The following is a 27,503-nucleotide window of genomic DNA, read 5'->3' on the forward strand; positions in this document are numbered from 1 at the left end:
CCCTTAGGTGATAACTGAAGACAGACTTCTCTTTAATAGTTTTATAACAATTTAAGTCTCCAGCTCATTCATCTTATTTTATTTCCTACATCCATAAAAGGAGGATGGGGTTCTCACCAGGGAAGAGAGAAGAAATCAGGTACCTCAAAGGGAGGGGCAAATTCCTAAGCCTCTCTGGCTGGTCCTGACTCTTCCTAGGGTACCATCTCTTTGAGGCCCATGAGCCTCAGCATTCTGGGCTTGGGACTAGTCAATTCTATATGCATAACCTAATTCTGCTTTTTAATGTCAGTGTGACCCTGAGAAGTCACTGAAACACTAAGAATCATTTTGCTCACCTGCAAGATGGAAGTAAGTGTTACAGGTGTGTTGTTTGATTCAAATGGAGCAGCCAGGTAATGTGCCCTGGGGAGGTGGGTAACTCAAAAACAGGCTATTTCTTAAGCACTGATCATTATATGCCCCCAAATGACCATCTTCAGCCTTTCTCATACAACTTTCCTTTCTGGTGCACCATGTCTATTTTCCCTACTATGTACAATCATAAGAAAGAACTCTCTACTAGATATTCTGGTTCCTAAAGTTTACAAAGTAAATAGATTCCAGGGAGACCAGCATTCACCTGGCTGCAGAGCACTCAGTCTCTAGTTGGGCTGTTCCATAAACACACCTATGTTAGTGTTCATGAGTACAGGTTAATCTGTGTGTGCTGCAAGTATAGGCCAATAAACTGTTAATTCATCATCAACATGAGGTCTCCAAAGAAGCCTACGCCTGTGTGTAGGAAAGCCAAAGGGCCACAAGGAAGAACAAGATCCTGAACTTCTACATAGTCGTGTGATTTTCTGTTATCAGAAGACATAGTTTACTTTTCATCACTGATCAAGACACAGTCACTGTTTAGAGTTGTGGACAAACCAGTGTCCTTGTAGCACCAACTGTGGGGCACATCCTCTATTGAGAAAAAGTGACCGGAGCCAAGTTCTGAGAATTTTAGAACCTAGAAAGGTAGAAAGTGAATCCAAGACACTGATTCTACTGCCAGTAAATGTAGCTCAAGGATGAATTTTCAAACTCTTTCAACCTTAGCTAAATATAACTCAGAGGTTTGAATTACTATAAACTCATGTTACATTTATCCAAAGGATGAGGGTCACATATTAAGTGCTTTTCCAAACATAAAAAAGATCCCAGGCCATGAATCCATCCTCTTTTCAGAATATTTCACCAATGTTCCTTTAGTTGTAAATAGCAGTGATATTTCTATTAAATTCATTTTCTCACTTGGTGGCATATCTATTCCAAATACGATCTCATTATCTTCAAGGAGGCCCGCTGGAGCCCTCCAAATTAGGCCATCAGACTCCCTTGTTTATGCCTTTTAAACTCATTCATACAGGGGCAATGCTATCTCATCCTTCAGAGAGCAGAAACTCACCAATCCACTCTGCAGAAGATAAAAATGAAGCTAATATTTCCCTTTGCTGAGCCCGTATCTACTGCCTCACCACAATGAGGCTCTTTCTGCTACCCTCTCCGGTGGGCACTAATGCAGGGCCCATGCATTTTGTACCAAGTGCAGCTTAATGTGCCCACAAATAAATCTTCCACCCTGCTCCATATCAAAAGCATCTCACAAGCTTGGGTAAATTATACACTGCTGCTCCAGTTTTGTCTACTAATTTTTTAATGTACATGAAATATTGAGGGTGATTTGTGAGGCATGAAATACCTCTCATGAATCCATTCTGACACCTCCCTCACTGAGAATACATTTCTAAGGGCTGCCCAAGTCCTTCTGGGGCAGACGTCTTCCAACTAAATGAAAGATCTACTCATTGAATGGGATAGAATATGGGGCACTGGAGCCTCCTCAGGGCTCTTTATTCTAGTCTTTTGCCTCCCTCCTCTGCTGACAATGGTGTCTGAAGTCTTGGTAACTCCCTCTGGTACCTTCTGCCCCTGGCATGTTTACTGGGATGGAGAAGCTAGAACTGGAGTAATTTTTCAACTTCACAGACCCCCAAGACACCTTATGAATTGAAGGTATTTCCCCACTGAATGAACTAGAGTTGAAAACAAAGCTCTTCAAATGTAAAAGAACATGGGACTTCAAATAGTACAAGTAAGATCACAGCCTTTAGGCATCTGAACCGGACAAATGAAAATTGCTCATCCATTTTAATTGGCTGGTGTGATGTAAAGAACAGGACTTTCATGTTCAGAAACTTGGGCCTGTTTTCCAGGTTTACCATTTATTAGGGGAGATACCAAAGACATTTCATTTAAGTTTTCTGCACTTCCTTTTGGTCTTCTGAAATTTGGGGACACTAGTATCACTGTCATAGAGTTATTGTGAGGCTTAGAAGAATTCAGTTGTACCTGTGTCCAACTACAAGGGCTCAACCAAGGTCAATTTTCTCCCTTCCCTTTAAGTTCGTTTTTGTAATGGCTCTTTCCACTACACCACCCCACTTAGCAATCAAAATAGCTTTCGTTTGGAGGGCTGTTTGGCAAGCCATTTAGACACAGTTTTCATATCTGATGCTCACAACAGTACACCACAGTGAGCATTAGTGTTCCCACTCAACATAGGAAATACTGAGGTTATAGACATTAGGAAAATTGGCCAAAGGCACATCTTCCCCACATCATAATGCCAAGGTTCTGGCCCCAATAGCATGGTCCCCAAATCCATCTTTGTTCTTTCAAATGCCCCTCACCATTCTTTGTCCTGCAGAAAGAAAAAAACCTAGACTATAACATTTCCATTTTTTTTTTTCTGCCATATTATGGCATTCTCTCAGGTTGCTCTGAATGTCTAATCAATGCCTTGGGGGCTACCCTATTGCACTCTAATTTCATAGGGTTTTATGAGATACATGTCTCTCACCAATTAATTAGAGATTTCTTACATAGCTTCGAGATATTTCTTATCCTCATTTTTGCCATATGCATTCCGTTTTTGCCTTTTTAAATTTTTTACATATCCATTCCTGTATTTTTATTATGTTTGATGGCAGCTTAGGATTTTAGTATCTGGCATTATTGGCCATTTATTCTTTGCTTTATTTATTCATTTATTTTCTTCTACTTCTACTTCTATTTATCACTGCAAAGCTTCCCTACTTTTTCAGATGCATTAAGTTATTAACTCCATCTATTTCTTCCCTATTCCCACCTACAATAATATGACTTCACATACTCATTCCACTTCAACTTTACCTACTGGAAATCCAATATCTGCAGCTCATGTGTTCCCTTAGCTGCCATATGTTCTTATTTTTAGCCTAATTATGAGGATAATGGAGTTTTGGTCATGATTTTCCAGGTTTCCCCTTCAATGACTTGAGACATAACCTTTCTAGTCACCAAATCTGGTACTTCTACCTTAGAAACATGAATAAAATATTAAATTAGAATGCCATCCTGTATATCACAAATATTCTGCCACTATTACTTCTTTTTCATTCTCTGCAATCTCAACCACATTTGGTAATTAGAAATGACCCAGTATGAAGACCTTTGTTTTTTGTTCAATTATGAAAATGGTTTTTCATTGTGGTTAGGTTTCTCTGTTGTGCTGGCCAGATTTGGTGTCAAGCTTAGTATGGTAGAATTGGAGAAGGTTAAGTCCTAAGGACCTTTAAGTATCATTCTAAAGGAATGTGAAATTAAAGGAAAAAATGGAAAATGGACCTGTGAATACTCATTTACCTTCTCTGCTAATCTGAAGATGTTCCCTAACTTTGATAAATCTCCCTTTTGTCCTCTACTACATAGGGACTACAGAAGTAGATGTCTACCTTATGGTGTGGCACAGATAAGTCCACATTTGTGAACAAGTCCAGCAAATGTCCAGGCATACACTGTCTTCCAAATAAATGCCAGTTAAATAAGACACAGTGCGCCCATACTGCTGGTTTCTGACAAGCTTGGAATGCCCACACCACGTAGCCAGGAAGTCTACCTTGGACCAAGTGGCAGAACCTCACAAATTTCTAGGTTTGCCCACTCTACCACCTGGCAATAGTGATTCCTAGAGTGTTCCTTTAGTTTTGGGCAGAGCCCATTTTAACATTTCAGGACGTTTACTCAAAACTGTTCTCCTATAGAGACAGCCATCATCTGGCTCCATCCAAAATTCACCCATATACTCTTGTTTCTTTTCCTCTTTTAGGACACTTAGGACACTTTCATTACAAGCATGAGAGTTCTTCAGATTTTTGAAGAGAATTCCCAAGTATTTCCCCAGCAACTTCAACAATACCTCATGGTTTCCATGGTTTCCAGCTCTCCCCCCCTCCCCCCTCCCCCCCCAGCATCCTCTTCTCTCACCTCTGGACTGTTCACATGTGTAAGGTCCCAGATCTCACTGAAATATTTCAGTCAGTGTGGAATGGAACAGAAGTGCCACATTTCTTGTTCTGGATAGCCTACTTCTCTTTACAAATCCCAAGAACAAAAATCACTTCTTTAGCAGATATCCCAGCAATAATTCATTTTAATTATGTTCATATACATCCAGAATCTTCAGTTTCTTTTCCTCTATCTACCATTGGAAAGTTGATCTGTGAGACCCAGGCTCAGAACCTCACATTTACCTTGGGTCCATCTGATTCATGGGTACAATCTGTTGTGATTCCAAGAGATCAAAGGCCATGCAAAGAATTCATTGGCCCATTTTACAAATGAGTTTTTAGTACCCAGTTTGAGATGCTGCTTCTGGCTCTGAGGATGCACTGGGTAAGAGGATACATATTTTCTTGAATGAATGGAACTTACAGTTATAGCATGGTAAATAGTCATTAAATAATTCCAACAAAAATATAAAAGACGGCTTATAACAGGAGCTTGCTTTAGTTTAGGGGTTTGGGAAACTTCTATGGACATAGTTTTGATTTCTAAGTATAGAGAAATCACTTTGAACTTTAAGGAAAGAATAGGAGCATTCCATGCAATGGCAAAGACATGTGGGGAGGCCTTGAAGACAGAGGACCAAGGCAAATCAAAGGATCTACAGGGGGAATAAATACTAATGTAGGTAGGAAGAAAAGAGGCCTCACTAAGTCTAGAGATAAGTCAATGCCTTATTGTGAAGGAATATGTAGGTCCATTAAGTATTTCGGTTGTTTTCTTAAGAGCAATGAGAAGTTACTAAGTGTTTTTAAGCAAAGGCACCAGGCGGGGGACATGATCAAATTTACATTTAAAAAGTCTCATTGGACAGCTATAGAGTGAAGATATGAATTCAAGGGAGAACATGAAGGAAATGAAGTAACTGATAATTGTAGCCACTGTTCAGTTAAGTGATCTTGATACCTTGGTCATGAGTGTTGGCAGGTGTGGATAGACTCAGAAGTCCATCTATGTCAGGAACTGGACTGTATAGAATATAGACATTGCTTTGAAAAGAGAAGAGAAAGGAAAAGGTATAAAGGATGATACTCAGATCTCTGATCTGCTATGCAGATGTTAGTACTATTTACAAGTTTGGGAAACCAAGAAGTGACAAGAGTTTTGTTAGAAGAACATGGGCTTAGTTTGAGAGGTGTTGAGGGTAAAGTGCTCACTATTCAAGTGGATACCTAGAGCTGGATATTCATTGTCTTTTTAGATTCCTTCTATCTGCAAATAAGATACTAGACTTTGTGTTTCATCATTGTCCTGATTTCCATGACTAGCTATTCCAGTAAAGCTACAATAGTTCTCCTAATAGTGTGTTCATGTATTGTGTGTATATATGGGGGGGGGGTGTGTGTGGGGAGAGTAGGAGGAAGAGAGAGAGATTTTTAGTTGATTTAAATTAATATAGGTTTTCTCTGAGTTATTCCTTCATGAAGTTTTCCTATAAGTGACACAAGAATCTGGTGTTCCTGTATTAAATATGCCTCAAAAATCTTATTTAATGAGTTAATGCTCAACACCAAGCTCACAGACCCTCACCTGCCAAATTGATTTAACCAGTCAAGTATCTTGACAAAGTAACTGCCCAATTACCAGATTTTTATAATTGCTACATCGGGGCATTAAGCCTGAAAAATATGCGTGTCCACGACCTCAGCGCCTTCCATATTTTTCATCCCTCCATTTTGAGTTTGAAAAATTGGCATAAAAATTGTTTTCTGACACTTCTTTTGAACCCTTAAATTATGTATCTATGACTAATAGCGATGTCTCAGGATGTTCTTTCAGAGAGGAAATCTAGTTTGAAAATCTGTCCTTTGTTTTTCATTCTGCAATTTCCCACAAAGATCAGCTCAAGGACATCCTTTGCCCCTTACCCTCACTGCAGCACACATAAGCCTACCTGCCCCCCCCAAAATGCCATTTCTTCCTGTTATCAGACAACTTAGTTTTATCCAGCAAATTCACAATTAAGCAGCAGGAAATGAGAGAGCCCTCAACTTTGAAAGAATTCACCAGAAGGTTTAAAGCAAAACCAAGGCTGCATGTTGCCAGACATCAGCCATAGGTGCTATTAATATGCCAGGTACCCACCTCCCCAAGCTCATGGAGGTGAAGATTGGTCCTGCTCACCCATGTGGCAGCAGTACCTGGCACACGGCATTGCAGAATCTGCCACTCATCACATGTGGAAATGTGAATGAAGTTCTACCTGCTCCTAAATATTCCTTCTTGTGCCTGATTCCTTTAGGCTCTGTCCAGGCTCATCTGCTTCTTTAAATCCTGCACTTTCACTCTATAGATCTCATTCATAAACCAGGCTTGAAGATTCTCACACTTGATGATCTTTTTCCTACACTTTTCCTAAACCAGGCCTGTGCTTGCCATCTCAACCGGCCATCAACATGCGTCCATAGTCCCTCATCCTCAGCCTGGACCTTCAGATACCTTGATTCAACCAGTCCATTTGTCCTAATACTTAATCTGACTTCATTACTTTCCAGTTTTTGCACCTGAATCCCTGGGATGTGGATGCTGACTTCTCAGAATGTAGGCACAGCTCTCCCTCATAAACTGAGGCTTCCACAAGTTTCCCAAGCTCCAAGTGCAAAGGTCACTCGCCACCTGGAAACACTAGCTCTGTATCCAGCCCCCCAAGAGCTGAATACACACTTGTTCCCTACCCTCTTCCAGTCTTGCCTTTGTCCCCACTGGCCTGATTAGTTCTTCTACTGGGCCAGATAATCAGTTCCTTGTCACTATACATTTTCAGAGCCTGAACAACCTGTGACAAGAGTGAGTCAAGCATCAGCTGAAAGATCAAATTAAATTATCTTTCATGCCTCTTTAAATCTTCAACTTCTGACTATATAAAATATACCCTGTAAAATATGCAGAAATCAAAGTTTGCCTAAACCATACTATTTTATACAGTGGGATTCAAAACTCTACTAAAGAATATGAGATGTTGAGCAAAGCTTACATGGGAGGACTTTGTCTCTTACTGAAGAGAGGGACTAAGTTCCTCTTCCCACAGGTCAGGTTTTCAGTGAGGAGGGCTGCATATCTGTCTTGATGCCTGAGGGACCCTTTCTGAGAATTCTGTAATGTCCATATACCTAATGAGATGGTTTACTTAATCACAAAGTCTTCCCCATAGAGATACTGAGGTGGCTTTCTATGTACTGTACATTCCTTCTTGCCTTGCTGAAGTTCTTGTGTGGCTTTTTGGTATCCATTGGGATAATATCTGAAGTTCTAGACGTGACCTTCAAAGCCTTCAAGGACCAGGTCCCTCCTCACCAAGCAGTTTCAACTCACATGATGCCCCCATCTGGAGCATGGCTCTGAGCATCCCAAGCTGGCTATACTTCAAGGAGCACATTGAGCTACCTCACATCTTCTTGGTTTTCCCTCAAGGCGCCCTCTGCTTTGGATTCTTTTTGCCCACCAATTCCCAGTCAACATCCCACTCTTCCTCAGTATTTAACTTAAATATCACCTCCTTTAGGAAATGCTCTTTTAATGTAAAGTGCCTTCTTCTATGAAAACTAACTCTTGCCCTCTCTAGGATCCCAACACAAATGGTCTACTCTTGGAGCTCGTCTCTTTCTTTCAAATGAGCTCCAGGTCATAAAAGTCCAGGTCTCCTTATCCATCCCAGTTCCATGCATTGGTAAGTATATAAATTGAATGGCCATGTTAATTAATTAAATAAATAAAATAAACATAGTTGTATTTGTGCAAACCAACTCTCCACATTGTTTCCTGTTATAGCCATGGATAAAGATGTTCACAAGTATAGAGTTCCTGCCCATTTAATAAGACTCAACTCTAAATATTCAAAGATAACTACTTTATCGCTTTTCAAAATTATTTGAACTCAGGGTCCTGAAAGGCTTTTCTTAATCTACTCAAAATCATTCTCAGTTTCAAACTTAAGCCACCAAAACATTATGGCCTCATCACCTTCAACAGCTTCAGAGTTAATTAGGCTCTTCTAACTCTCTCACCTTTACTGATAGTGTTTCCCAGAAGTCTAAGTTATGGCCACAAACTTCTAGAGAAATGACAGGGCCATTTGAGGTCACTGGGATGGAAGTCTAGGGGAATCTCTACCATTTCTTGTATATATTTGATGGACAAAATTTTGGCAAATGGAACAGTATTTTAATCTATATTAATCACTTTGAACTTTACAAGGGCTAATGAGGCATGTCATTTGTCAGGCTCTGACAAATTCACAATATTTTGCAGAATTCTGCCAACAATGACATAACAGAACCACCTGAGGGCCTCTCTGGCTGTCAAACACAGCCCAATCATCCCAAGTCTCATTCACATTCTGGCTCTGTGAATTGTGCCTTTTAATTATCTACCTACTTGTCTTTTTTCTTCCTTCTCTCTCTTTAAGATTCTTGTGACTGGTCATTGATTCCCTACTGGCAAGATGAAGAAGTTCTTTGTGATAATTAACAATCTAGCGGTTATCGATAACAAGTTCTTTTGAATGAGATAATACTGGGTTTATTTCCCCCTTCTCTAGCACTGATTGGTTTCAGACAGTCACAATCCTCCAGCAGACTTAGTTTTCTCATTTGAAATGCAACCTTCATGGGAGTGCTCTAATTAAATGAAGTATGGCAATGCGCAATATCTAACATGTAGTAAGTGCTCATTTAAGGTAAGAGCTCCATTACTGGTTTCCAGAAATGTCTATCCATTTAAAACAAAGACCAGACTTCCATTTGGATAAAAAAATCTAGGATACTACAAACCAGGAACCAATAATTGTATTTCAGCTCCTTAGAGACTGTGAGACATAGAGTGAAGAGAAGAAAGGAGATACTGCGGATTTAAGCCTACTATGTGCCAGATACTCCTCTAATCATTTTCCGTATACCTTCCCACTTAAATTCCACAGTTCTCCCACAAGGTAGCTGTTATCATCCTCACTTTTCAAGAGGCTGTCATTGCTGAAACAGCTTATGATGTGAGATCTCAGTGCTTGCACATGCCAGATGAAAGCCCAGATGTTTCCATCTGCAAATTTATGTTTTATTTTCCCCAAGAAAAATGTATATTGAATATAGACTGAGGTTCTCTCTCCTGAAGTATGTTCTGCATGATGTTAAAAGGGGTTATGAGGTGCAATGATTTCTATGATTAGCTCAGTTTGGGAATCATTGATTATATAAACAAATAAAATATATTCTCCTTTGACTGGACTTCTCAGAGCCTTGAATAAGCAAATATAGGACACCTCACGTCTGGTACAGTGTGAGGGAGCTAATATTCGTAATCACCTTCCATAGGACATTCTGGGATACTGAGTTCTAGGGAAATGATCAGTAAGTACTTGTCCATCTGTTCCACTGAAAGGTCCAGTATTTCAATACATTCTACATTATTTAGCAAAATAACCTAAAGCCAATTCTGTCTTTTGGGTGCCTATACAATGCCCATTACTAAATCTAGAGAGGCAGAGAGACATCCTCAGCAAATATTATCATGGTGTTTAGTGAAGGCAGATCTACACAAAACATGCATTTTCCAGTAGTACTTTCTCCCAGTCTATTGTGCAGTGCATGGCTCCTGGGTACCAGAGCCCCAGACATCCAGCTGCTGTAAATCACCCAAGAAAGGTGATCATTAAATAGATTAAAATGCATGGAAATTACCTAAATGTGGACCATTAGATTAAATGAAGCAGCTACAGTATAATACCCTGATGGCTCCAGGAACTTTATTTAGATTATAACTGTACCAGTGTTGTGCAAATCACATGATTAAGGAGAATATTACAAATCTTACTACTCCCCCTTCTTCCACTAAAGGTTTGCAATTGAAATTCCTCCAAGGCTTAATAAACAGCTACCTCCAAGAAGGCACTTTGAAACTGACTTTCTAGACCAATCTGCATTTCGATGTGGTTCAGAGCAAAACCTTATCTCTGTGTGGCATGTTTGCAGGAATAACAATGTTTAAATAATGTCTGAAATGGAGCATAAAAATCCTTTGTAACTCAAATGGACATATTGAGAAATCTTAAGCTTCAGCTCACATTACCTTTTTGATATTTCTTTCAAAGACTGACAGTAAGACATCATCACTTGCAGAAAGTAACTCTCCAAGAGTCCTGTGCATATTTTTTGATGTAGTTCTCGCTTGCAAACTCTCTTCATAAGTCTAATAAATGCCAATTTGGGGAGCAGGAGTGGTTAGAGTTTTAAATTTTTCATGAAATTCCATGTGAAATTGAAGTAGACTGTCTCTTTCTATCTAACCTGATCACTGAAGAAAAAGGGAATAAAAACAGCACACATGTGTGTGCCTTCAAAAAATACCTCTTAATTGGAGTCATTTAGGAAGCTATGGGTAAGATCTTTTTTGGCAGAGAAAACCATCACCCAAGGTGGGTTTTTCTCTCCTTCATATCAAGTGTATTCTTGTTCTCTTATTAGATCATTTCATTTTATTGACGCTGAATGCAAGAAAGCAAAGGGAAGAGAAGGGGGCTCATGTCAGTTGAGCATCTGTTCAGTGCCAAGTACTGTGCTTGGTGTTCTCCATATCACCATAGGTCACGGCATTTATTGCTCACAAGAACCTGTCCAGGAAGATACTATTGACTCATTTATCAACTAATAAAACTGAAGCTTGAAGAGATCAAGTAATGGGCTATCAGGGTAGAATCAGATTTGGAACCTATTTTTAATCCTGAGTAAGTCCATGCTCTTCCCACTATTTTCTGCTGTTTTCCTGAGGTTCACACTTGTGCCAAAACAAAGCACCAATAAACAAAATCATAAAGCATCCACACTGCCATATCGGTGGGAGCCTTGTTGGTGGGTGTTAGAGAATGGCCCTAGTGACTAAGCCTGGATCCCTTTTGCAAAATGGAAGAATGGGGGAAAAATGTAACAAAGAACTTATGCGTACCAGGCACTGTGTTAAGCATTTTACATACATTATCTCATGTAATCCTTATGACAATCTCATGAGATGGCCATTATACTTACAGATGAAAAAACCTGAAACTTGCAGAGAGAGAAGCTGCCAAAAGCCACAGAGGTCATGAGTGATAGAACTAAGAGTTAGGTTGTGTGAATCTCAAGCACTCTCCAGGAGTATGCTGTGCTGTTTAAATGCAATAGAGTAAAATAGCATGAGTGTTGTGTGTTTGCTTTCCTTTTCTTACTATTTGCTTATTTATTTTTGTTTAGTTATGCTTTTAAACAGTTTTACTGAAATATAATTCACTTGTCATACATGAACCATTTAAAGTATAAAATTTAATGTTCTTAGTAAATTCAAAGGGTTGTGTAACTCTGTGAATAACCACAACCTAATTTTAAAGCATATGTACCTTCTGAAAAGAAACCCCATACCCATTATTCTCCATTCTGCTCCCAATCTCCAGTGCTGGACAGGAATTAGTCTACTTCCTATCTCTATTGATTAGCATATTCTAGATGCTTCAGATAAATGAGATCATACAATGTTTGGTCTTCCGTGACTGGGTCTTAGGATGTTTTCAAAATTAATCCTTGTTGTCATGTATATCAGTACTCCATTACTTTTTATTGCCAAATAATGGTCCCATGTATGGATATACATTTTATTTATCCAATCATCCATTGATGGATATTGGAGTTATTTCCATTTTTTGAGTATTATAAATAACACTGCTATATGCATTTGTGTATCAGGTTTTACCTATATTGTGTGGGTATATGTCTTCAGTTCTTTTAGGTATATACCTAAGAGTGGAATTACTGGGTCATATGGTAACTCTATGTCAGATACTTTGAGAAACTCTCAAACTATTTCCCAAAGTGACTGCATCATTTTGCATCCCACCACGATTATATGAGGGTTCTAATTTCTCCACATTTTCATCAACTTATTATTGTCTATCCTTTTGGTTTTAGCTATACTAGTAGCCTATAATAGTATTTCAGTGTGATTTTGATTTGCATTTCCCTCATAACTAACAAAGGGGATTAACTTTTTCATGTGCTTGCTAGGCACTTATATATCTTTCTGGAGAAATGTCTATTCAAATCCTTTGCCCAACTTTTCCTGGGGCTCTCTTTTTATTATTGAGTCATAGCTGTCTTTTCACTCAATGGTATCTTTTGCAGTACAAAAAGTATTTACTTTGATGTCATCCTATTTATTTTTTCTTCTTTTGTCACTTGTATTTTAGTGTCATATCTAGGAAAGCATGGCTAAACTCAAGGTCATGAAACCTTTATGTTTTCTTCTAAGATGTTGATACTTTTAGCTCTTACATTAAAGCTATGATCCATTTTAGGTTAACTTTTGTGCTAGGGGTGAAGCAGGGATCCCACTTGATTCTTTTGCATATGGATATCCATTTATTCAAAAGAATATGACTTTTGAGAAGGCATAGTCCTGGTTATTATTTTTCCTTTCCCACTTAGTAGCAGTGAACAAACTGCTTAGTAGCTTGAACAAATTGCTCAACCTGTTTCTTCATCTATGAGGCTACTAATGTACCTACATGTATATGTCAGTGTTAATGTGAAGAAGAGATAAGAATCTGAATCTCCATATTGGGTCCTTTGTACTATCTCCTATATGTAGTCATCATTAAACATACATCCAACATCTCACACCTCCACACATCTTACTGGAATCAGATGATTAATTCTAACACTGTGAATTTAAGTAGAGACCGATTTCATGAATCTGATACTCCCATCTCAACCCCCAAGGGAGCCCATTAGCCATTGTACATTGTTCAGCTGTTACTCAGAGGGTATACATATGGAGAAGTTACTGGATATCAGGTATTTGAGAAGGAAGACATTTTCAGTAAATAGATTCCCATGTGGTACACAGTATTGTTATCTCCTTTTGCAGACAAAGCATTCCAACTCTCATCCTATACACGAATCCACCATACTCCATTGACTCCACTTTTAAGGGAGATGCTGGAGAGAATTCAATTCCTTGAGCAGCATTTAGATTTTGACTTCTGCACAGTATCTTGTCTCCAGGATCCAATCCAGCAATTCTGAGTATATGTTTTGGTGTTGTATTCCTTTTTCTGAGAGATTCACTTTGCTTTCCAAAAAAGTAAGTTGTATATGTTACTATGCTTCCAAAATGGCTAATTTTCCTGGCTATCAAAATGATCATACCCACACAATCTTAGGCAAGATTCCCAAGTCAGGAATGTTTATCACCAAGAGCAGAGAATCACATGCCCGTTAATGCTTCTAGACCTTGAGATGGAGGCTGGATCCAGCCCCATGTCCTCTCCTGGGGGCAGGAGACTTCTCCAAACTAAACGAGGCATGCTTCAACCCAATTTATATATGCGAGAGAATACCCTTTCTTGAGAACACTTCCTTCCCACAACACTGGGTCTTTTCTCAGACTCATACAAATGTTTCATACATGCCTTTTTTCACCCTCTGATAAATTTTCACCATTAGAGGCTGCCTGGAGAGTGTTTTCTGTAGCTGCTTTGACCCATTCCTCCTCAGGGAAATCTATACTTCAATCTGTATAGTCTCTTCCCAGTTCCTTTATTATTTCCTTCTTTGTAAGAAAAAAGCTTGAAGATCTATATTATTTCTTTCTTTCTTCCTATTTATTTATTTATTTATTTATTTTGAGAGAGACAGAGAGCAAGGGGAGGAGGGGCAGAAGGAGAGGAAGAGAGAGAATCTTAAGCGGGCTTCACACTCAGCCTGGAGCCTGATGTAGAGCTCGATCCCACAATGGCGAGATCATGATCTGAGCTGAAATCAACAGTTGGTGGCTTAAACACCTGAGCCACCCAGGTGCCCCAAGACTTATCATACTCTTTCGAAGGTTTCAGTGATGACTGCTTTAAGGAAACAAACAGGACTGAAATATATGGGAAAGCAACTGAAATTCTGGCATTTGACAGTTTCTTAGCCTTTGATAATCTCAGAGATGTAACTGAAGCTGCACTGAGCTTCTGTCCTCCCTGCTAGCTGAGGATGGGGTTCACCAAATGCCACCATTGTTCCTGGTCTCTGGAGAAGGTCCTGCTGGCTGCTGGCTTTCTGCAGAGCTGGGCTTCATCATTTGCTTACACACAACTTTGTGCTCTATCAATACCAAATGACTTAGATTTTTATAACACCAAACATTTCCCACTATTATGCCTTGCGAATGTGGTTGTTGCTTCCTGAAATACCATACCATTCTCCTCGTGCAAAATGTAAACTCATTTTATAAGCTTCTTGAAAAATGAACTCAAACTTTAAGCACTTAAAGTTTTTTAAATGTTCTATTTAGTTTTGAGAGAGGAAGCATGAGCAAGGGAGGAGCAGAGAGAGGGAGACACACAATCTGAAGCAGGCTCCGGGCTCCAAGCTGTCAGCACAGAGCCCAATACGGGCCTAGAATCCACAAACTGGGAGATCATGATCTGAGCTGAAGCTGGATGTTCAACCAACTAAGCCACCCAGGGGCCCCCAAATTTAAGCATTTAAAAATGCCTTCCCTGAGTAATCCCATCACTGTATATAGTTAATTTTTCTCTTTTCTGTGTCGAGCCATGCTGCCAGGTCTATACTTATCACTTGATCTGACAATACATTTGTCTGTATGCCTGTTTTCTGTCTTAGACTATATTTCTTGAGAGCACACTCTGCTTTATTTTGCTTGCCTTTTAGCAGCAACTATTATTTGACAGAGTAGTAGTTAATTAATACTCAGCAGATTGGTTTAAATTGAAAAGAAAGAAGTCAGGAGTTTGTGGCTCCAATTATGAATTTAAAAAAATCTGCTGCTGAAATTAGTTAAGGCTCTGAAACACTCCTACTGGTGATGCTCACCAGGCTTGAGAAGGTTACTTGTGCTATACACACCCGTTCAAGTCACCAACACACCAGAGCTTACGAACAATGTGCACTGGAAATGGCCTTCGTAATTAACATTCTCGTCTCTCCTGATGTTTCTCCTTTGGCAGAAACAAGCTCACAAGTTAACAGGAATAAAGAACGGGGAAGGAGTGTATGAGGAGAGGTGGACAGAAGGAAGCAGTTCATAATTTATTAAGATGTGAGCCCTGGCACCTCATTTATTTTACAAAAAGAACTATTGCTTTTCACATTTTTATGAGTTGGGACCTAAAACAGGATTCTTATTTCCCCTCCACCTATCACCAGCCTTGCCGCCTGTACACATGTTGCTGATTCATCAGTGGGTTCCTAGAATCCTCTCTTTTCCCTTTAGCTGGGGTCTCTTCATTCCCAACCGCTGCTGGAAAAGTCTTGAATCTCTCTTCACTCAAGGGCACTGAGCTCCATCCTTAATCAATACTCCGCACAAAGCCAAGGAAATGGCACTGTGCATGTGCAAACTTCTTTTGAAGCTGATTGTCCCATTTAGAATGAATTAACATCTAATTGGCAAGCAATCATGCCTAATAATTTTTAGATTTGTTTATTTTTCAGAGTTACATCTCTCAAAATACTGTCAATAGAACAATTATATAGGCTCTTCTCACTAGAAGTCACCTGGAGGAGTGTCTTGTTATATACTTATAACTATTACTCAAGACAAGACTTTGCAGCTCAACTCTCTGCAGCTACAATAATAGTAATAGTAATAATAATAATAATAATAATAATAAATAAGACAAAAGAAATTGGAGATGTGAATGGAGAATCAGTACTTTTTAGCCAAGTCTATATAAATAGAATGTATCTGACTATCTTCCAGGATTTTTTTTTCTCTTGCCAAATTCTAATCAGTTTATATCACTTCTCCCCCTCCCAATTTGTGTCCTGAAGGACCCGAGAAACCAAGCTTTCAAAACAATCCTTGGGCCTCTATCGTCCTTTGCGAGAAACCCCCTGGAGTCTTTCCTTTAGATGTCAGCCATCCATTTCATTTTTTAAGACAACATTTTTTTTTATATTGAGTCTGGAGACAAAAAAAGACAGAACAAAGGAAAATGTCAGATGCAGAAAGATTAGACCAGATCATCCTAGGTTCAGAAAGCACCAGAGGTTGCAGGGATTTTTCCGAAATGCTGGTCTTGTGCAAAATATCTTTATGTTCTGTAAACTATATTGTTTTAGTTATTATTTGCAAGGAACAATCACATAGATATGATCCTTCCTTTTCTAGAACCCAACAGCATCAAGGATATACCTATAATTTAAAACAGGGCTACAAATGGTAATTTGTACGGCCTCCATCTCAGGCGTCTCAAGGATCTCATGTCCTGTCTGCTGTCCTGGAAGAAGTCTGAGAATCCTGGTGGATTCTATTAGACTGAATTCAAAGATGTCTTCTAGCTGCCATTCATTCTACTTTTGCTACCCCTGCTCAGAGTGCTGTTGGGCACCTGACATCTCAGGGGGAAGGTGTTACTCTGGTGGCTGCTGATGCCCACCTTGTGGCACCCATGGTTGTTAGTGCTAATTGGTTCCCCTTGTTCCTCACTAGCATTGGAGTCTCATCAACAGTCTTATCAACAAGTGCCAGCATTGTTTGATATTTCTTAGAAATTAGATAATACTCTGGGTGTTATTTGGGAGTCCGTTGAGTCTCTCTATCTTGACACATAGCTAGAAACTTTGAGAAGATTTCAATCCTCTACATATTAGAATGAACCTCAGGGTCTCAGGATACTTTTTCCAAATAGAATTTTTCCTCTCTGTTTCATTATCTTAAGCCTGAAGGTTTAGGTCCTAAAGAGTACTTTTAAGAGCTTCTTCAATATATCTTCAAGAAGAGTCAGTAGATCCTGATGGAACTTGGATTTCTTTTGGACATCTCTGGCATGTCCAAGTCTTTAAACGTTATTTGCAAATAAAGATTAAAGCCCATCTCTTGGATCCTCATTCAGGGGTATATGTGTGTTTGAGAGAGACATAAGGAAGTAGAACAAAGATGAGGAGGAGGAAGAAGAGGAGGAGAAGAAGGAGGAAGAGTAAAGAGAAAAGGAGAAGAAAAAGGAAAAAGTAGAGCAGGAGAAAGATAAGCCATGTCTATACTCTGCCAAAGAATTTGCGAGTTTAGCCAAGAATCTACTGTGTCACTTTTCTTTTTCTGGCTACATAATATCAACAAATAATTCATCTGATTTTTTTGGCACAGAAATGAGTTATCTTTTGTGATTGGGTTTTCCAAGGTTTTGCCCTGTGTAAAAAGATCTGCCCCTGCTCCCCTGCCGTTTTAAACATGACTTCAGCAAATATCTCCAAGCAAAAATATCTCCCTGGCTCCATTCCACATTCATTTTCAAGCATCTGTGTAATCTCTATCACTGCCCAATAGAAACCTGGATGTCCCAACCTCCTAAATGAGATGATTTAGTGAGCACTGCTTTCTCCTAAAATACTTTTTTTTAAGAGAGAGAGAGAGAGAGAGAGAGAGACAGAGAGAGAGACAGAGAGACAGAGAGACAGAGGGAGGGAGGAGGGAGGGAGGGGGAAAAGGAGAGAGAGAGAGAGAGAGAGAGAGAGAGAGAGAGAGAGAGAGAGAGAAGCAGGGTCATGTTCACCTGCAGCAGGACTTGAGCTCACCCAGTGTGGGACTAGAACTCATGAACCTGGAGATCATGACCTGAGACAAAGTCAGATGCTTAATGATTGAGTCACTTAGGTGCCCTAAAAATTTCATTTCATAAAAAAAACCACAACTCTCTCCTTTCCCCTGAGGAAAAACATGGTAATAAGAGTAACTGGTATGATCCCTATTAACTCCACCCACTCAGCACAGATTACTGTATTTTTTCTTTCTTTTATTTACTACACCCCTTCCTTCCTTTCTTCCTTCCTTCCGTCCTCTCTCCCTCCCTCCCTCCTTTCTTTTCTTCCTTTATTTTGGTCTTTTGGTTTTACTTTTTTGAAAACACTTGCCTGAGAGTTACTTTGTTCAATCCTCCTGGCCTTCATTTTACTCAGATAAAAACAGCACGTGTGAGGAAACACTGAGAGAGAGTGCCACCGTACTTTCTGTCTCTTACAGCCACAAAGTTCCATGTTTATTTCAAATTTCTCTGTCTGTAACTGACCTCTTTATCAGTTTAATGTAGACTCTACTGAGGTTTTTTATAACTATTTGGTACTACCCCTTCCTTTTACTTTTGTTTTCATGGGTTTTATTATGATGTGTCTGGGCATAATTTTGACTTTATCCCATGTGGACTTTCCTGAGCTTCTGGAACTTGTAAATTTATAACTTTCACCAAATTTGGGGAATTTTAACCATTATGTCTTCAAATATTTTTAAAGCTTATTTATAGATTTTGGTGGAAAAAAGAGACAGAGAGAGAGAATAGGAGCGGGGAAGAGAGAGGGGAGAGAGAGCCTCGCAAGCAGGCCCCACCCATGCTATCAGTTCAGAGCCAGATGCGGCGCTCAGTCTCACAAACCATGAGATCGCAACCTGAACTAGATCAAGATGCAGATGCTTAACTGACTGAGAAACCCAGATGCCCCTCAAATATTTTTTTCTGTACCCAATTTCTTTCTTCTTTTTTCCAGGGATGCCAATGGCATAAGTATTAGACCTTTTTGTATTGTCTCATAGGTTTCAGGAACTTTGTTTCCCCCCTTCTCAATCTTTTCTCCATGTTTTTCAATTTGCATAATTTTATTGATAAATCTTTAGGTTCACTGACATTTCCTCTGTTGCCTCAGTTGTGCAATTGAGTCCATCCAGTGAATTTCTAATTTCAGATGTATTTTTTTCAGTTCTAAGTTTGCACTTGGTTTTGTTTTTATAGTTTCCTTCTCCTCTTTCTCTTCCAATTCACTTGAAGAGTACTAATCCTTACCTTTTTTGCCACAGTAATGATATCTTCATTAAACCTTTGCCTGATAATTCCAACATCTAGGCCATATCAAAAATTGGGGGAAGGGCCTCAGTGGCTCAGTTGGTTAAACATCCAACTTCAGTTTGGGTCATGATTTCGTGGTTTGTGAGTTCAAGCCCCACGTCTACCTCTATGCTCAGAGCTGGAGCTTGCTTCAGATTCTGTGTCTCCATCTCTCTCTGCTCCTCCCCTATTCACACTCTGTATCTTTCTCTCTCTCAAAAATAAACATTAAAAATTTTTTAAAATATTGGTACTTGTTTGGATTGTGTTTTTCCTTAGCAGGAGCTAGCATATTTTTTTTCTCTGTAGGGATCAGATACTAATTGTTTTAGACTTTTGTGGCTTAGCCATATGACTTCTGTTGCAATGGCTCATCTAACACTGTAGGATGAAAGCCACCACAGACAATAGAGAAATTAATGGGTGCAACTATATTCCAATAAAACTTTATTGTTGGACACTAAAATTTGAATTGCATACTATGTTCACATTTTCAAATATTTTTCTCATTCTTTTTTCAACTGTTTATACACATCCAATCTCTTCTGACCTTATTAGCCATACTAGAACAGGTGGCAGGCCAGATTTGGCCCATGGACCATAGTGCACCAATGCCTACAATGCCTACTTTGAGAAGTAGTCACAAGTTTCTGGTTCCTTTTATATAACTCATTTCAAATTGTATCCTGGACAAATTAAATCTGTTGTGAGACTCTGTAACTATAATCTTCTGGAGAACACTGATGTTATTTTGCTTGTGGCAGACTTAGTTGGGGTACAGGTCCCAAGTGCTATCTTCTGTCAACAGAGATTCCAATATTGGTCCCATTGCCAGTCTCTCTATGGTCTTTGCATGTATGTCATCTACACATGCATCGCTAAGAAGTTAGTGTGACAATACACCCTCACTGAATGTGGATCGATATTCTAGTTCACTTCTCAAAGCCTCCTCTAAGCTTCCTTGGGTCTCTTCTGTACATGTGCCTCTCAGGGACAGCTCAGGATTTCTGAGGCACACACAGAGTTAGGAGATCTCCTTTTCCAGCCCTCTTCTCTCCATGATTCCCCTGTACCCTCCAGTGCTCAAGAGCCCCCTCCCTGTTCCTATTGCTCTGACCAGAAGAGAAAAGTGTTTTTACTCAGAGTTTATCTGTTGTTGACCGTTTTCACATAGCCAGGGTACCTTCTCGGCAAAGTAGTGAGAGAAAACTAACAAACAGTTTGGCTTCCCCACACACATGTGGCCTCACAGCTCACATTATATGACCATGGAGACGGGATTTTCTCGTGGTGTTTAACTGCCTCACCTCTGCACTGCTGCTACCCCCGTGTAGCAATATAAGCTTGCCTCTGGGCACAGCCAGGAGAGAGAAAAGGGGAGAAAAGGTATACACGTACAAGTTTTTAAGAGAGTAAATCTTAAATAGTATCATCACAATAGAAATGGTAATTGTGTGATGGGATCGAGGTGTTTAACCTTGCTGCGGCAATTCTTTTGCTCTATATACATGCACGTGCACACACACACACACACACACACATAAAATCATCACAATATATGTGCACCTTAAACTTATTTATGTTATATGTAAATGATATATCAGAAGAACTGAGAAAAAGTGGATGGGTAAAATGTGGCTCTCATAACGTACAGACTCGTCAAATCACTCCGCTGCACATCTGAAACTAATGCAACATTCCATGTCTATTACAATAAGAAAAGAGAGTGTGGCTCTCTGGCTCACAGTGTGACCCCATACTCTGGTTTACTGTGATCTCTCTTCTAACTAGAGAGAATTTATCGGAGTTTTTTCGGTCCATACTTGGCTGTGCTGTTCTTGTCCTTAGGTCAATGCTGGGAGATAAAGGAGAAAAAAAAAATCCCTCTTTCCTATTGCTCATTCTTCAAATTCTCACTTCCCTACCCAATCAACCTACAAGGTTTTACTTTTCAGAGACTTCAGGCAGTTGCTTTTTGCATTCAGGTTTTAGATTTTATTTATAATCACTTGGAGGGGATATAATGAGCTTACTTCATCTTGGCTAAAACTAAAAGTCTCCACCTACTCCAGGAAGGAAAGTGTCACAAAGAATGACAGTGCAAGATGCAGAATCAGAACCTAGCACTTCTGGGTCTTTTTGAACACCCTCTTCTGAGAGTAAATGTGGCAATGCTTACTCAGGAGAGATGGAAAGACATGTGGGTATCAACGCATATTGAACTCATCCCCTCAAAGATTTCCTATGATGCTCACCACCCTCACTTTTACTTCTGGGTACCCATTGGGTGCTTTGACAGCACCATATTATTTTGTCCTGCCCCTGGGCTGAGTCCTTCTAAAAATGATGAGAAGGTTATATAAAAACTCACCCATTCAGTCACTAATGGTGCTGATAGTGATAGTGGAGAACAAGGCTTCATATGTATAAGGATATGTGTGTGTATGCGTTTATATATGTATCTGGGTGTATATTTGTATGTGGTTATCTATACATATATGTTTATGTTTCTTTATATGTGTTTGTGCCACATGTATAGATTAGGACCCTGAATGGAAATGAGGTTGCCTAACCCTAATTTAGCAGATGACGAAACAGTGAAATGAAGGTAATTTAAATAACCACTTTGTTAATAGGTCAGAACCTGAAAGGCTTTTTCCCAATATGTTATGATACATAACCAGTTGCAGTCACTTAATCAATTTAGAGACAGTGACATCTAACAAGGTGATAGAAACGATTTGAGGTAAATCAATGATGACGATGTGCCACTACAGTCTTCAGTGCTCTTACTCAACCACAACAAAAGCAGACAGTTTCTGTACAACTTGTTTCCCACCAGAAAGAAAGGAGTGTTGTCCTGTCTGTATTTATCAGCCATATGTGCTCTTCTGGAATGTCTGATTTCCCCATGCCAGGTTCACAGATCCCTGTTTCCAGGTGCATACTTATTTTCTGGCATTAAATCTAAAAACACAGCCTAGCACTGAGGATTTCTTCTAAGTACTAGGAAAGAAGGAGGAAAAGCTGTGTTTGGTTTCATTTATATCTCTGGAATCAAATAGTTTTATTAGTCCAAATATAAATGGCATTGGAAAGCTATGTTAAAATGCCCCAACTACCACTCAGGGATCATACCTTCGAGTTGTAGTTTTTATGGCTGAGGCATTAGTTTAAAATCCCTTTTTGCTGGACCGCACGAGGATGATTTGAAATGTTCCTTATTGCAAAGGGACTCTGACTTAGGTAACACTGTGGTGGAGAAAGGAGGGGATATTCTAATGACTCTGCTTTAGTAAAATGGCTGCAGCAGAGGACTCTTTGGCAAGAGCCAGTCCTATATTCCTGCGCTGGATGGGACACTCAATAAGCAGGATCTCATTTGGTGTATGCTCCATTTGAGGAGCAGGCGTGTAGGTGTTATTATTATTTCCATCCGGGGATGGATAACTGAAGTTCAGGTCATTAAAACAATAAGCTGAAATTATAAAAACTAATATTCATGAAACTAGACCCCTATTTTACACCACTCACATAAATTAACTCAAAGTGGATTAAAACTTAAATGTAATAAGGTCTGAAACCATGAAACTCCTAGAATAAACATAGATTAAATCTCCTTGGTGATGATATTTTGGATGTGACACAGAAAGAGCAGCAACAAATAAAAAATAGGTGATATTATATCAAACTAAAAATTACTGCACAGCAAAAGAAACTAACAAATAAAGTGAAAAGACAGCCTACAGAATGGGAAAGATATTTTCAAACCATATATCTGGAAAGGGGTTAATATCCCAAATATATAAAGAACTCCTACAACTCAATAGCAAAATAAATAAATCAATATTCCAACTAAAAAGTGGGCAAAGGACTGGAATAGACATTTTTTCCAAAGAAGATAGGCAAAAAGCCAACATAAAAAGTTGTTCAACACCACTAGTTTTTAGAAAATGCAAATTTAAATCACGATGAGATATCACCTCAAAGCTGTTATGATGGCCATTATCAAAGAGCCAAGAGGTAACAAATGCTGGCATGGATGTGGAGAAAGGGGAACCTCTGTGTACTGAAGGAAGGACTGTAAGATGGTACAGCCTGCATGGAAAACGGTATGGGTAATCCTCCAAAACTTAAAAGTGGAACCACCATGTGATCCAGCATTCTGCTTCTGGAAGGAGATCCAAAGGAAATGAAAACATTAGCTTGAGTCAATACCTACACTTCCACGTTCATTCCATGTTCATAGCAGTATTACCTACAATACTGAAGACCTTAGGTCAGCTAAACACTCTAACCATTTATCAATGGATAAATAGAAAAAGAAGTTGGGATATGTGTATACACACACATATTTATATACACATGCAAACACATGCATACACACACAGAAGTGGAATATTATTCAGCCATTAAAAATGAATAAATCCAGGGGCACCTGGGTGTCTCAGGTGGTTAAATGTCTGACTCTTGATTTTACCTTTGGTCGTGATCTTACAATTTGTGAGATTAAGCCCCAAGTTGGGCTGTGTGCTAACATTGTGGAGCCTGCTTAGAATTCACTCCTTCTCACTCTGCCCCCCACCTCAAACCCTCAAAATAAATAAATAAACTTAAAACAATGAGTAAATGATACCATTTTTGGAAACGGATGGACCTGGAAGACAGTATGCTAAGTGAAATTAATAAGATAAAGAAAGACAAACACTAGGGGTGCCGGGGTGACTCAGTCAGTTAAGCATCTGACTTTGGTTCAGGTCTCTTCTTTTTATTGTACCAGATGAAATGATAGATGGTAATCATTTCATAATATATGTAAATCAAACTGTCATGTTGTATACCTTACATTTATACAGTGGTCAAATTATTTCTCACTAAAACCAGAAAAAAAATTAGAAAAAAACCCCAAACCTAATACTCACTGTCCACACAAGTCTGAAGCCCACGTCTGGTATAGATCTTGTGTCTGTTACTTTCAATATAACAAACTACTCAAAATATATTACATTACGAACAGGCGATTATTTGCTCAGGGTTACATTTTGAGGTGAGCTTAGCTGAGCAGCTCTGGTGATACTCTCCCTGGGTCATGCATGTGTGTGCAGTCATCAAGTGGCCCAGGTGAGGTGAGTTGTGGCAAAGGGGGTGCATCTACATGCCCACTTAGGGCTGTCTGCTGGGGTGGTGGTGCCTTCCATATATCCTTTTGAGCAGGACTGCCCGCATTTCTTACGTAATGGTCACAGAACTGCAAGAGTGCAAGCTTGTATGCAAGAGCTTATCAAGCGTCTCTTGTGTCAAATTAGCTTACACCCCATTAGCCAAAGAAAATCACACTGTCCATCCTAGAGTCAAGCTGTGCAGGAGAGTGATCGTCAGACGGCAGAGATTTTAGGAAACAAGATTTGTCAAGGGATGTTCATGTAATAATCTCTCAGAGCGATTTTGAGACCTAGGTCTGTCCAATTCCAAGGAAAGTTGACCCATCAAATAAAGTTGAGGACTTATTTCTTCAAGTTTTCTTATATGATTTTTCTGTCTAAACCATCATCAACATTAGTTGGCTGGCAACTTGAAACATATACACACCAACACAAAAAATTTCCATACACATTACAACAGTTGCTTTCACAAGCATGTACAGAGACAGCCAGAATTAAAAAGCAAGAAAACCCACAATAATGGGAATATGTCAGAGAAATACAGAGGCCAACTGAAAAAGCTACCAATGACCAAAGCTGGAACAATTTCAACAATGAAGTAAAGTAATATTAGATTATAACCTGAAGTATATATACACAATGGAATATGATTCAGGCATCAAAAAGAATCTTTGCCACTTGCAATACTGTAGATGGAGCTAGAGTATATTATACTAAGTGAAATAAGTCAGTCAGAGAAAGACAAATACCATATGACTTCACCCATATGTGGAATTTAAGAAACAAAACAGATGAACATATAGAGGGGGCAGGGAAGAGAGAGGAAAACAAACCATGAGAAACTCTTTTTCTTTTAAAGTTTATCTGTATTTGAGAGAGAGAGAGAGAGAGAGAGAGAGAGAGAGAGAACAAGTGGGGCAGGGGTGGAGAGAGGGAAGCACAGAATCTGAAGAAGGCTCCATGCTCTGAGCTGACAGCTCAGAGCCTGACAAGGGGCTCGAGCTGCAAATTGAGATATCATGACCTGGGCCAAAGTTGAATGCTTAACCAACCGAGCCATCCATATTCCCTCAAAACATGAGAAACACTTAAAGATAGACAACAAACTGAAGATTGATGGAGGGAAGTCGATGGGAGATGGGCTAGATGGGTGAGGAGTATCAAGGAGGCCATTTGTTATGATGAACACTGCTGCTGTATGTTATTGATGAATTACTGTATTCCACTCCTGAAATCAGTATTGCACTGTATGTAACCAATTAGAATTTAAATAACACTTTGGAAGAAAAGATGTTATAACCTAAAGTATGAAATAAATATTCATGAGTCCATACTGAAATAAATAAATAATTGAATACATAAATAAGTGGGAAAAAAGAGGTAAGTATCCCATGCTTAAAAATTTCAAATAATTTTTATAGATATTCCACCCTCAAGGCAATAAATGAAGCATAACTCTCCAAATCTTAAGTGTAGGCTGAGTAGTGACTTCCCTCCAAAGAGTATAAAAGAGTTAAGGGGAACTGTTGTTTAACATAGTGTTGGAAGTCCTAGCATCAGCAATAAGACAACAAAAGGAAATAAAAGGCATCAGAATCAGCAAAGAAGAAGTCAAACTTTCACTTTCCGCAGATGACATGATACTCTACATGGAAAACCTGGCAGACTTCACCAGAAGCCTTCTAGAACTGATCAATGAATTCAGTAAAGTTGCAGGGTACAAAATCAATGTACAGAAATCGGTTGCATTCCTATACACCAAAAATGAAGCAACAGAAAGAGAAATCAAGAAACGGATCCCATTCACAATTGCACGAAAAACCATAAAATACCTAGGAATAAATCTAACCAAAGATGTAAAAGACCTGTATGCTGAAAACTATAGAAGACTTATGAAGGAAATTGAAGAAAACACAAAGAAATGGTAAAATATTCCATGCTCATGGATCGGAAGAATAAACATTGTTAAAATGCCATTATTACCCAAAGCAATTTACACATTCAATGCAATCCCCATTGAAGTTTCACCAGCATTCTTCTCAAAGCTAGAACAACCTATCTTAAAATTCATACGGAACCACAAAAAATCCTGAATAGCCAAAGTAATATTGAAGAAAAAAAACAAAACGGGAGGCATCACAATCCCAGACTTTAGCCTCTGCTATAAAGCTGTCATCATCAAGACAGTATGGTATTGGCACAAAAACAGACACATGGGCCAAGGGACTAGAATAGGGAGCCCAGACCTGGACCCACAAGTGTATGGTCAATTAATCTTTGGCAAAACAGGAAAGAGTATCCAATGGAAGAAAGACAGCCTCTTCACCAGGTGGTGTTGGGAGAGCTGGACAGCAACACGTAGAATAATGAAATTAGACCACTTTCTTACACCATTCACAAAAATAAACTCAAAATGGATGAAGGACCTGATTGTGAGACAGGAAACCATAAAAACCCTAGAGGAGAAAGCAGGAAATAGCCTCTTTGACCTCAATTGCAGCAATTTCCTCTTCAACACATCCCCAAAAGCAAGGGAATCAAGAACAAAAATGAACTCTTGGCACCTCATCAAGATAAAAAGCTTCTGCAATGCAAAGGAAACAATAAAAAAAAACTAATAGGCAACCAACAGAATGGGAAAAGAGTGGCAAACGGCATATCAGATAAAAGGCTAGTATCCAAAATCTACGAGGAACTCACTAAACTCCATACCCCAAAAACAAATAATCCAGTGAAGAAATGGGCAGAAGATCTGAACAGACACTTCTCCAAAGAGGACATCCAGATGGCCTACAGAAACATGCTCAACATCACTCATCATCAGGCAAACACAAATCAAAAACCACACTGAGGTATCACCTCACGCTAGTCAGAGTGGCTAAAATGATCAAAAGACTATAGATGCTGGCGAAGGTGTGGAGAGACGGGCACCCTCCTACACGGTTGGTGGGAATGTAAACTGGTGCAGCCGCTCTGGAAAACAGTGTGGAAGTTCCTCAAAAAACTATCCATAGAACTCCCTTATGACCCAGCAATAGCCCTGCTAGGGATTTACCCAAAGGATACAGAAGTGCTGATGCATAGGA

The 27,503-nt window shown here is 39.3% G+C and overlaps 1 long non-coding RNA gene across 13 annotated transcripts in view; it reads right to left on the reverse strand.

Moving 5' to 3' along the window:
• LOC115280780 overlaps positions 1–27,503 on the reverse strand; it is a 116,852-nt gene that overhangs the window by 87,272 nt on the left and 2,077 nt on the right. The gene's annotated exons all lie outside the window — the stretch shown is intronic.

This window comes from Suricata suricatta, chromosome 16, assembly GCF_006229205.1.
Source record: "Suricata suricatta isolate VVHF042 chromosome 16, meerkat_22Aug2017_6uvM2_HiC, whole genome shotgun sequence".
NCBI classification, from domain to species: Eukaryota; Metazoa; Chordata; class Mammalia; order Carnivora; family Herpestidae; genus Suricata; species Suricata suricatta.